The sequence below is a fragment of the Bos grunniens genome, chromosome 10 (assembly GCF_055505025.1).
Source record: "Bos grunniens cultivar Pamir isolate PY7600 chromosome 10, Bosgru_T2T1.0, whole genome shotgun sequence".
NCBI lineage: Eukaryota > Metazoa > Chordata > Mammalia > Artiodactyla > Bovidae > Bos > Bos grunniens.
In genome coordinates, this window is record NC_141174.1 from 94146260 (window position 1) to 94158429 (window position 12170).

Here is a 12170-nt window from a genome sequence, read left to right on the forward strand (position 1 = left end):
ATGGGGGTGGGGTTTGGCATCCTTCTCCCTGAATTAGTAATGATAGTTCCAGGTGAGCTGGACTCACACACAGGAGAGGGTAACAGGCAGGAAGGCCAGGGGTCTCCAAACAGAAGAAACAGGCTGCAAGTGTCAGACATTTTTTTATCCCTCCCCTAAGTGGCTGCTGCTGCTGCTGCTAAGTCGCTTCAGTCGTGTCTGACTCTGTGCGACCCCATAGACGGCAGCCCACCAGGCTCCCCCATCCCTGGGGTTCTCCAGGCAAGAACACTGGAGTGGGTTGCCATTTCCTTCTCCAAGGGGATGAAAGTGAAAAGTGAAAGTGAAGTCACTCAATTGTGTCCAACACCTAGTGACCCCATGGACTGCAGCCTACCAGGCTCCTCCGTCCATGAGATTTTCTAAGCAAGAGTACTGGAGTGGCAGGAAGAAACAAACTCTCCATGGAAATGGTTTTCTTAAGCTGTGTTAATGAAACTGTATTTGCTTTGGAATCTGCCTTTCTTCAAAATGGTTCCACCTAAAACTAACTTTTTTTCTTTTCTCAAACCTTGGGGTGATAATAGCTCAAACCAGTATTCATGTCAATTGTTTTACGTCTAGGGGATGACACACTTCATGCCATCCTAGTTTTGGCAAGCTGCTTCATGTCTGTTAGAAGGCTATTAATCAGATAAGAGAGACACCTTGAGGCTGAAGGAGTTTCACCAGGCCCCTCTCCCACAGTATGTGTTTTTGAGATAGGATGGCATGAAGTGTCCGCCTCCTTCTGACGTCTATGTCAGAAGTTTTCTCTGTCCCTTTTTCACTTTAATAAAACTCGGCTACACAAAAGCTCTTGACTGATCAAGCCTGGTCCCTGGTCCTGCTAAATCTTCTTCTTCGGAGATCACTGTTCACCATAAGCTCACACACACACACACCAAGCCTCACTTGTGAACTTTTTTCAGCAAAGAACGGTACAGTATGCACCTAACTTTTCTCTGCCACGTAAAAATCTAGGATGGATCTATCACTCAAAGACCAACTCTTTTCCTATGTGTTGGGAACATTGTTCAACCAGGAGCTTTCATTCCACAGCCAACCCCTTTTAATTTTCTCTCTGTAGCATCCATCAACAAGGTTAATGGTAAGTTCCTCCTGCTGCGGCTCGGACTCTAATAGTGAAGGAAACACAAGAGCCAGCCAAATAGTCAACCCAGTAAGTGATGTCTTACTTCCAACCCAGTAAGTAAGTCTGCAGAGGATTACAGAGCTGCATCTGGATATGAAAGGAGCCCTCTTTTGTGACGGAGCATGGGCTGCTTTGGCCTTCAAGTCATCTTCTATCGTGTTGATGGAAGGGGAAGCTGTGTGTGGCTTTGATAGTTTACTACTCTGCAGTGCAATTTGGAAAGAAAGCAGCGGCTCTAAGTAGCTTCTCCCTCCTGGTTCATCCTTTCCCCACAGAGCTCTGTTATCACTGTGCAAAATGTGTCAGGAGGGATGATTCTCTCTCCCACCCTGAAGATGCATTATCTCATTTTTAAAATAGGCTGAGACAATGTAAGTGCAACAACACTTATATTTATTTCTGTCAAGTAAAAAGATTACTAGAGAAACAATCAAATTCTAAAATTTCAGGCATCTTTTTGCTGCATGTATGTCCACCTCCTCTACACGGGGGAGATTCCTGATGGCCCATTGACAGTCTTTGGTTCCTTTGCAGTTGAAGGGCCAAAACACTATAATTTATAGAGGTCCCTATTGTGTAAAAATACCAGGGAAGGTGCCCTGGCGCCTCTGTCAAGCTTCCCTGAGGTGGCTTCCCAAGCCAGTGCCAGGTGGGGCCGGAGGGCAGTCACAGTGGCCAGAGCAGCCTCCGGTGCTCGGCCCCGCGTGAAAATGATCAGAGATTGTTACAGACAGTTGCTGTTCTCAAGGTGCCGCGTGCACAAGCAGTTCAGGACCTTAAAAATTTGGGCAGACTTCAGAGAGAAACACTTAAAAATCCCATGGGATGTGCGGGAAAACGCCAGGGGAAGGCTGGTACAGGGCTTCCATGACCACAGAGAGTTATTCAGGTACCTCAGATTGTATGGGACCAATTAACCAATAGCCTTGGGAACTTTGAAAGAGAATTTTAAAATCATAAAAGACATACAAGGAGACTTAAACTAGTTTTTTATAAAGTTGGTTTACCTCTAGACCAAAAAGTCCTTTAGATCCGAGGAAGGATGGGGAGTCCCTCTCATACTCTACATTGCCTTTGAGTGATGGTCCAGAAGGTTCAAACAGTCATCCTCGGATAATAAGAGGATACCTGTGTTTAACCAGTTGTGGACTGATGAAGACCAGAAGAAGCTTGAACGGCTACTCCTGAAATACCCTCCTGAAGAAGTAGAGTCTCGACGCTAGCAGAAGAGATCAGATGAACTGGGTAACAGGGCAGCAAGACAGCTTGCCAGCCGAGTGCAGAAGGATTTCACAAAGCTAACTAAAGCTGGCCTTCCAGTCCCAGGCAGAACACCGAAGTACACACATTCTCCAAAGAGGCCTCCACAAGCCGACCACAGCACACCTTGAAAAGCACCTCTTTGAGCCTTCCACCTCATGACTTCCCACGAGCCACCAGTGTATGTGGCAGAAGACGAGGACTGACCCCATCTCCACAGCCACATGAACACTGCTACTGAGGAGGCATCAGATGAAGACAACATTCCTACTATATATAGGAAGTGGGCGCTTCCAGGGTGGCTCAGCAGTAAAGAATCCACCTGCCAGTGCAGGAAACGTGGGTTCGATCCGTGGGTCGAGAAGATCCCCTGGAGGAGGAAACAGACCCACTCCAGTATTCTTCCCTGGGAAATCCCATGAACAGAGGAGCCTGGTGGGCTACAGTCCCTGGGGTCGCAAAGAGTCAGACATGACTTAACCACTAAACAACAACAACATGGGAATTTCCCTGAATATAAGGAATACTGGAGTTATTAAAGTTAAAAAACAAAAGAGTCAGACATGACTTAACCACTAAACAACAACAACATGGGAATTTCCCTGAATATAAGGAATACTGGAGTTATTAAAGTTAAAAAACAAGAGTCAGACATGACTTAACCACTAAACAACAACAACATGGGAATTTCCCTGAATATAAGGAATACTGGAGTTATTAAAGTTAAAAAACAACAACACAGAAAAACGTCAGCAAATGCAAGCTTAAAGTGGATTTGTGCAACATGCGGGTTTCAAGTGTGACAACTGGAACAGAACCTATCCAGGGTGTTCGGTGGCACTGCCAGGATTGTCCTCCAGAAATGTCTTTGGATTTCTGTGATTCTTGCTCAGACTGCCTTCATGAAACAGATACTTACATGGAAGATCACCAACTAGAATCTGTTTACAGTCCAGAGACATTCTTAGAGACTACAGGGTGTCCCAGGGCACCTTGACCCAAAGTACTTTCTAGCAAACAGATAACATGGAAGAGAACATCATATAACAGTCCTCTTCAACGCATAGCAATAGTACCACTGTGCCATTCACGTAACTGTGAATTATGTGCACACTTTGGAAAGATTCTCTGAAATGACACTCACGGCACAACAGATTTCTGAGTGTTCTTGTCGAGTGCAGCTCTGCGCTGCTGAGGCTTTAGAGCACTGCTCAGCGGCTGAGCATTCCCAACGAGCAAAGGGTTTCCCTGATGAAATTCTCACCACCACTTTAAAGCCTATTAGGTGGTAATCTTAAATGGGTGAGATCTAAATAAGAGTACATGTTAAAACAGTAAATTTCAAAGGTTTCAGAGAACTTGGTCATAAATATGCTAATGAGAAGGAAAAGTACATTAAAACGCTTAGTAGCTTTCAGTTTTGTGAAAATAGTTTTCAGCACAGAAACTGACTTTTTAGACAAAATTTTAACCAATGATGGTGTTTGCCTCTAGGATATATACACTGCAAAAGAACTCACTGTCCCAGTGGTGGCCACCGACGGCCTTTAATGAATTGGAACAACTTAACCATATTAATGTCTGATTTCTTTTAACCACAATGTACTGTCCTTATTACCAACAGCAAAGCACTACAGGAGGCAACTGCAGCATTGCCTCCTTAACCAGCTCATGGTGTGTGAATGTGATAAAATTGTCACTCAGATATATTTTTTAAATGTAATGGTATATAAGATGATCATGTGGTGTGCACAAACCATGATGAAAAATGCCAGTGGTAATACAGTGTAGTCTCCAACTCACAACATTAATTCCTTTAAAATATACAGCCTTCTGCTTCTATATTTGGAGTTGTCAGTGCAGCTCACTGAAGAAAACTGTCTAATAAAAAAATCACATATGGTAATAATTTCCCTCTTTTGTAGTCTGTACAAGACCCATGAAAGATTGTATTTTTATTACTATTTAAATAAGTGATTGAATTTAGTCTGTGCAGTGAGCAAGAGCTCATGTGCACTCTTCTATACTGCTGGATTTTGTTGTGCGTCATTTAAAACATTTTGTTTCTTCTTATCCGTGTATACAGTGTGTTCTTAAATAATTTTCATTTATCAGGAGAATGGTGAGAAATAAACCATATGGATACTAAACCACATGTCTGTTTATATTATTTTTAAAATGACAGTGAATTAGACCCTTTGTTTCAAGACAGCAGAGCCTGTTCTGCCTCAGGTGCTTCTAAAGCATATTTGAAATCAGTATAGATGGTTAGAACACGGGAAGTGTTCTTCAATCCAGTTTTCATGGGTCTTTTAATATCTGTGTAATGTCAGCACCCACTTTGCTCCATCCCCACCCCCACCCTTGTCTTCAGAGCAGAGATGGCAGAGGTGGGGGATAAGAAACACACACACACACACAAGCTGGAGTCAGCATGACCTTAGCTTGAACCCTGGCTTTGCCACGTATTAGCTATTTGATCCTGAAAATTTTGCTTTACCATTTTGAGCCTCAGTTTCCTCATATGTAAAACGGGAATACTAATTCTTACTTCATAAGCTTGTTGAGAAGCTTCAGGGTCACGACACGGGTTAAGACATGGGGACAAGGCCTGACCTGAATGAAGGCCAGTCCTCATCCCCCAAGCCCCCTTTCTATGCCTGTCATTTCACATGTCGAAATTCAAATCCTTGTCTCACATCTCCAAAATGCTCTTTGGATTTTCTTTCAGTTTTCCAGCAGTTTTCTTCAAGAACCTAAGCCACCGTTGGGAGGGTCATTAACTTCCCAAGGCTTCGAGGTGAATGATTGTGCAGGCAGCTGGCTGTGTCTGAGAGGAGTTGTGGACGCCTAGTTTATCACCAGGAATGACCAAAATGTAAAGGGAACAATGGGGCAGTCTGACCTTCTGAGACTTGGAACTTCTCTCCACTCACAATACATTCAGTAAGTCATGCCTGAGTATTTACTGCCTTCCAGGCATTGTTCTAGAGGCTGGAGAAATGGCAGTAAACAAGGCCTACTCGGGTCTGCCCTCCTGAATCTCATGAACTGGTGAACACAGGCCCTTGTAGTCAGTTTGGGCTATAAGAAGTTCCATAGACTTTGGGGCCCACACAGCAAATATTTATTTCTCATAGCTCTGGAGGCTGGGAAATCTGAGGTCATGGTGCCAGTATGGTTGGGTTCTGGTGAGGGCCCTCCTTCTGGTTTATAGACAGCTGCCTTTTTGCTGTGTCCTCAGATAGCAGAGAGAAAGAGATATGAGCTCACTCCTGTTTCTTCTAACAAGGGCACTAATCCCATTCTTGAGGGCTCCACCCTCATGACCAAATTACCTCCCAAACAGCCCATCTCCAAATACCATCACATGGTATGACAGTTCAGTTCAGTTCAGTTGCTCAGTCGTGTCTGACTCTTTGTGACCCCATGAATCACAGCACGCCAGGCCTCCCTGTCCATCACCAACTCCCAGAGTTCACTTAAACTCACGTCCATTGACTCAGTGATGCCATCCAGCCATCTCATCCTCTATCGTCCCCTTCTCCTCCTGCCCCTAATCCCTCCCAGCATCAGAGTCTTTTCCAATGAGTCAACTCTTCACATGAGGTGGCCAAAGTACTGGAGTTTCAGCTTTAGCATCATTCCTTCCAAAGAAATCCCAGGGCTGATCTCCTTCAGAATGGACTGGTTGGGTCTCCTTGCAGTCCAAGGGACTCTCAAGAGTCTTCTCCAACACCACAGTTCAAAAGCATCAATTCTTCAGTGCTCAGCTTTCTTCACAATCCAACTCTCACATCCATACATAGACCTTCACAATATGAATTTTGAAAGGACACAAACATTTAATCCATAGAAGACACTTAATGATCAAACCCACAGATCAGATAACACTTGAAGTGCAATGAAGATAAAACAAGAAAAAAGAACCAAGAACGATTGGGGGAGGCATCCTTTAGATAAAAGATCAGAGGAGCCATCCTGAGGACATGTGAACAGAGACAAGAAAGATGAGAAGGAGCCAACTCCATGAGAATCTGGGGCAGAGAGAGCGCAATGTGGTGCCTTGATTGCACACCTGAACCCCAGAAAGGGGCCAGTGGGATGGAGCTTGGGAGAACGCAGTGTGAGTTCAGGTTGGGGAGGGAGGTGGGATGCAAAAACCTGTGTTTTGCAGGCCAGGACAAGGAACTTGGGCTTTAGAATACATCTCACCCAGAACTTCAGAAAAGACCTGAAGGATTCAAACACCACTGAAAAAGGACACGTATTTGCACATTTCATTTCTTGTGGGTCAGAATCTTTACTTCGGGTCCTATTGCCTTGCATTTACTATCAGTGTAAGAAGGAAGCAGAAGTCTAAAAGCCATACACCCCTAAGAGAACGACAAATAGACTGAATGGGGCAGTTGCCTCAGCCACTAAGTGGTAAAGACACTGTCTTAACTCATAGACAACAAAATCGATAATAAAACATTCAGAGGAGCCACAACAGGAAATTAAAGGCAGGAAGCGGGGAGAGACAAAGCCTAACCTTCATACATACTATGAAAATTTATAAGGAAAAGCATAAACCAGATAAATGTGTAACTCTTCAGGGGGAATCTGTTCTATTTTGAAAAGATGACTCTACTGCTTTGATGCAACAAGAATGTAAATCTGGTTTCATCAGCCTCTTCTCTCTCCAGTCCCCTCATCCTATCTTTCTCTGCTTTCTCATCTTTCTCCTGTCCTAGGGCCTACTTTGTCCTTTCCCCATCTCAGACATTTAGCCTCTTCCTCAAATCCGTGCAGCAGGGACCTCCTTGGTGGGCCAGTGGTTAGGACTCTGCCTCCTAATGCAGGAGGTGCAGGTTTCGTCCCTGGTCAGGAAATGAGATCCCACACAGTGTGGCTAAAAAGAAAAAGCCATGCAGACAGTGTGGCCGGGGCTGAATTGCAGTCCTCCTCACTCCCTCAGCCCTTCCTAGCTCCATCACTGAACTACTACTTTCATCTTTTCCCCCAAATCTATTACCTGAATGTCGGGGGAAGTTGAACTTCTTTTGTCTTTCCTTATTGTAAGCCTTTCCACAGTCCTACCTGAATTCCGCAGCATGGGCATAGCGGGAAAATGAGAGAGGGCTTGTTGAGGGTTAAAGGATAGTCAAGAGACTTAACAATCAAATGTGATGTGTGGATCTTGTTTAGTTTCCAATTCAGACAAACCAAGGGCAAGAAGAGAATTTTGGAGACAACCACAGAACTAGATTGTGAACTTGGTATTAGATGATACCACTAAGCGATCATTGTTACTAGGCGTGTCATGGCATTTTTAAAAGAATATGTCCATATTTTCACCCAACAGTTAACGTTTGTTACTGTTATAATAAGAAGAGGTGACAGATTTTCCCCTTACTGTGGAAGTTGCAAGCTTTAGGGTAAAGCCACACCCTGGTGGCTGACGCTGCTGTGGACTCATCCTCAGTACTCTCTGCCCAAGTATCAAGTGAGTGCTTTGCCCTAGATGCTAGGCGCTGCTCAAGACAGTCAGCACTACTCCAGACAGACCCCTCCTGAGAGTAACACTTTTCAAGGACACTTTTCCACTTTCTTTACCCCTAGACGAGCACTCAGGAACTTCCCGACATCGTGCGTCCCCATGGTTGCTGGAAATCCAGCAGATGGTTGTGGAGTATATTTCTTGCTGATTATTATAATGTTGAAACCACGTGCATTTACTGTAAGTTTATGTATCACTCCGGGTAACTGTGCTCTATGTTGAAGAAGTAAATAGCATTACATTATGTTCAGAATTGATCCCTGGGTCAGGAAGCTCCCCTGGAGAAGGAAATGGCAACCCACTCCAGTACTCTTTCCTGGAAAGTAACATGGACAGAGGGGCCTGGCAGACTACAGTCCATGGGGTTGCAAAAGGATCAGACATGACTTAGTGACTAAACAACAACAACATAACTTTCATGGGAGCTGGAGAGACGTGTCCTTCCTAAGTTAGGCAAATTCCAATGAAAGAGAGCCCTGTGGGCATCATGACACCACGTGTGAACACCTGCATGGGAAGAAGTCTCAGCAGTGGACTCAGCTCCCAATGCCAACTGAAGTCAAATATGTGTTTCAGAAAAAGAACCACAAATGGCCAGCAAGCATACAGAAAGACACTCCAAAACATCCATAAGTCTTTAAATGCAAATTTAAAAGGCTATTATATTGGCAAAAAGTAAAGTTGGATAATATCAAGTGTTAGTGAGAATGGGGAAAAACAACTCACATAAAGATCTGGGACTATAATTGGTATAAGGCTTTTGGATGGAAATTCAACACCATAAAGTAACATTTAAAATGTGTTTACCTTTGACACAACAAGTCAATTCTAGTCTTAGGAGTTAATCCTACAGATCGACTCTACTGTGGACCTTGTGTCCCGTCAAAATCCATACGGAGAAGCCCTAGTCCCTTTGTGACCATCTTCAGAGATAGGGGCTTTAGGAGGTAACTAAGGTTCAGTGAGGTCTCAAGTAGGGCCCTAATCTTATGGGACTTCAGCCTTTTAAAAAGAGGAAGAAGGAAAAAAAGAAGAGGAAGAGAGAGAGGGGTAAGGACACAGGTAGCTGTGGACAAGACAGGGAGTGAGCCCTCACCAGAAATGGAACTGACTGGACCTTGATCCCGGGCTTCTCAGCCCTCAGGACTGTGAGAAGATAAGCTCCTACTGTTCAAGCCACCCAGTCTGTGGCATTTTGTTATGACAGCAAGAGCAGGCTGGTAGAGACTCCATAAGGTTAGCACAGATACATGCTTAAGAATGGTCACTGCAGCTCTGTTTGTAACAGCAAAAAAACGGGAAGCAACCTAAATGCCCACCAACAGGAATCTAGAACTTTATCACAAGGGAAGTACTGGGTATCGATTCTAGTCTTGCTATACAGTCAATTTCTTATTTTTTGGACCTAAAATTCCCCTTGACCTCTGGAAGACAGAATAGCCAAATGAGTACTTATCTCATTCCTGACATTCCTGATTTTGTGTGATTGTGAGATTGTGCTGTCACCACCTCAAACCTAGACAGCCTGACAATGTCAATAATACCAAAGCCTGTCGGTCAGAATTATTGGGACTGTCTATGAAGAGCATATGGGACCATGCTGGATAAAAGTCAAGCTACGAATCTCAGGTGTCTTATGTTCTAAAACACTATTAGATGGGTGAAACAGGAGTTATTTTTTCTACGTAAATATAGGCATGCCTCAGATACCACAGGTTCAGTTCCAGGCCACTGCAATAAAGTGACTGTCCAATAAAGCAAGTCACACAAACATTTCGGTTTCCCAGTATACATAAAAGTGCATTATGTTTACACTATACTGTAGGCTACTGTGCAATAGCATTATGTCTTTAAAAAAAACCCATGTACCTAGGTTAATTTAAAAATACTTTGGGGACAAAAGCAGACATATGGATAAATGGAACAAAATAGCTCAGAAATAAATCCACACACCTACAGTCAATTAATCTTCAACAAAGGAGGCAAGAATATATAATGGAGAATAGACAGTCTCTTCAGCAAATGGTGCTGGGAAAGCATGTACATCAATGAAGTTAGAATACGCCTTCACATAATACACAAAAATAAACTCAAAATGGCTTAAAGACTTAAATGTAAGACCCGCTACCATAAAACTCTTACAAGAGAACAGGCAAAACACTCTCTGACATAAACTCTCTGACCAATGTTTTCTTAGGTCAGCCTCCCAAGGAAATAGACATAAAGACAAAAATAAATAAATGGGACCTAATCAAATTTACAAACTTTTGTACAGCAAAGGAAACCATAGGCAAAATGAAAACACAACCTACAGACTGGGAGAAAATACTTGCAAATGATGCAACCGACAAGAGCTTAATTACCAAAATACATAAACAGCTCGTACAACTCAGTAACAAAACAAATGAACAACTCAACTGAAAAGTGGACAGAAGACCTAAATAGACACTTCTCCAAAGATAACAGACAAATGGCCAATAGGCACATGAAAAGAAACTCAACGTTGCTGATATTAGAGAAATGCAAATCAAAATTATAATGAGGTACTAACTCATGACAGTCAGAATGGCCATGATTTAAAAGTCAACAAATAACAAACCCTGGCGAGGGTGTGGGGAAAAGGGAACCTCCTGCACTGTTTGCGGGAATGTAAGTTGGTGCAACCGCAATGGAGAACAGTATGCAGGTTCCTCAAAAACCTAATCCCACTCCTGGAGAAAACTATAATTTGAAACGACACATGCATCCTAATGTTCTTACAGCACTATTTACAATAGCCAAGACATGGAAACGACCGAAATGTCCATCAACAGATGAATAAAGAAGACAGAGCATATAAACCCAATGGAATACTATTCGGCCACGAAAAGGAATGAAATCATGCCATTTGCAGCAACATGTATGGATCTAGAGGTTATCATAATAAGTGAAGCAAGTCAAAAAGACAAACACCCATATGAGACCATGTAATATGAATTATATGTGGAATCTATAACATGACACAAATGAATACGGTGAAAGGCAAGTGTGGTGACAAAGTGGTTTCAGACAAAAAGACATTTTAGTTGGTAAGAGGCGGGTAAGGAAGGAATAAAGACATGTAAAGCTAAAGTATGGGAATTCTCCAATAAAAATAAATAACATGATATTTTCTTCTGATTATTGTTCATTGCTGAAACATCAGAAGCATCAGAAATCAGATAAAAGTATAAAGTAAACATGAAAATCACCTACAAAGCCACTATCCATGGTGAACATTTAGAGGGGTTCCCTTCCAGGCTGTTTTCTAAAATAGAATTTTGGCTGAAGCCTCAAGGTAATAGACACTATATTCTAAAGGAAAGTTGGAGAAAACAACATTAAACTTGCAAAAGGCAGTGGTAGAAACCCAGAGTATACCCTTAACTGATCACCAACCTCCATGTAGCAGGTGATCTACATCAAAGAAGATGGGGAGATGGGACTCGTAGAAGAGGATTCCAGGGAGAAGTCATTCAGACACTGAGGCCTGCACTCCTCTGGGGATCAGAAACCTCTCTCCTCCAAAGCTCTGGGGAAACCCTTTCTTCAGGAATAATTCCGTTTCTCTTGACACTCCTTGGACGCTTCTCACGTAATTACCTTAGTGGCTCTAGCTCTGGAGAACAAAAGCTAGGAAGACAAGTGGTTTTCAGGCAACTTGCACAGGCCTTCGCTTTGTAAGGAAGCCTTACTTTTCTTGACTGGGATAAAGAAAGTGAAAACCTGCAAGTAGAAACAAGATAGTATCTTAAAAACTCATGTTATAGCACTTTTTAAAAACTAAATTGGGACCATATCAAACCTCCTTTGTTTAAGGTTAATATTATACAGTAGACACTTTTCACTGTAGTCGACAGTCTTTGAAAACACGTACATAATGACCTCATAGCATTCCCTTTCTTGATAAGAAACTGAGAAAGGTAGAGAAGTCAAGAGGAAAAATAGCCTCTCCAGGTGGCAGGCAGCTGGTGGCACCAACCTGAGAGAGTAGGTTGGATAAAACCCATGAGCTGTAGAATCCAGGCTGGATCAGAGGTGCTCAGGCTGTCACCATAACCACCATCTTCACCTGCACCCAGAACAACTGAATCAGTGGGAGGGGGCTCATATTCATCTCTATTTTTATGCAACACCTTGGGTGAAAGTAATGTGACACCCGGGGCCTGCGTTCCA

At 43.1% G+C, this 12170-nt stretch overlaps 1 pseudogene; it reads left to right on the forward strand.

The window, feature by feature from the left end:
• On the forward strand, positions 1 to 3431 carry LOC147365411 (ZZ-type zinc finger-containing protein 3-like; annotated as a pseudogene).
• The last annotated feature ends 8739 nt before the right edge of the window (positions 3432 to 12170 follow it).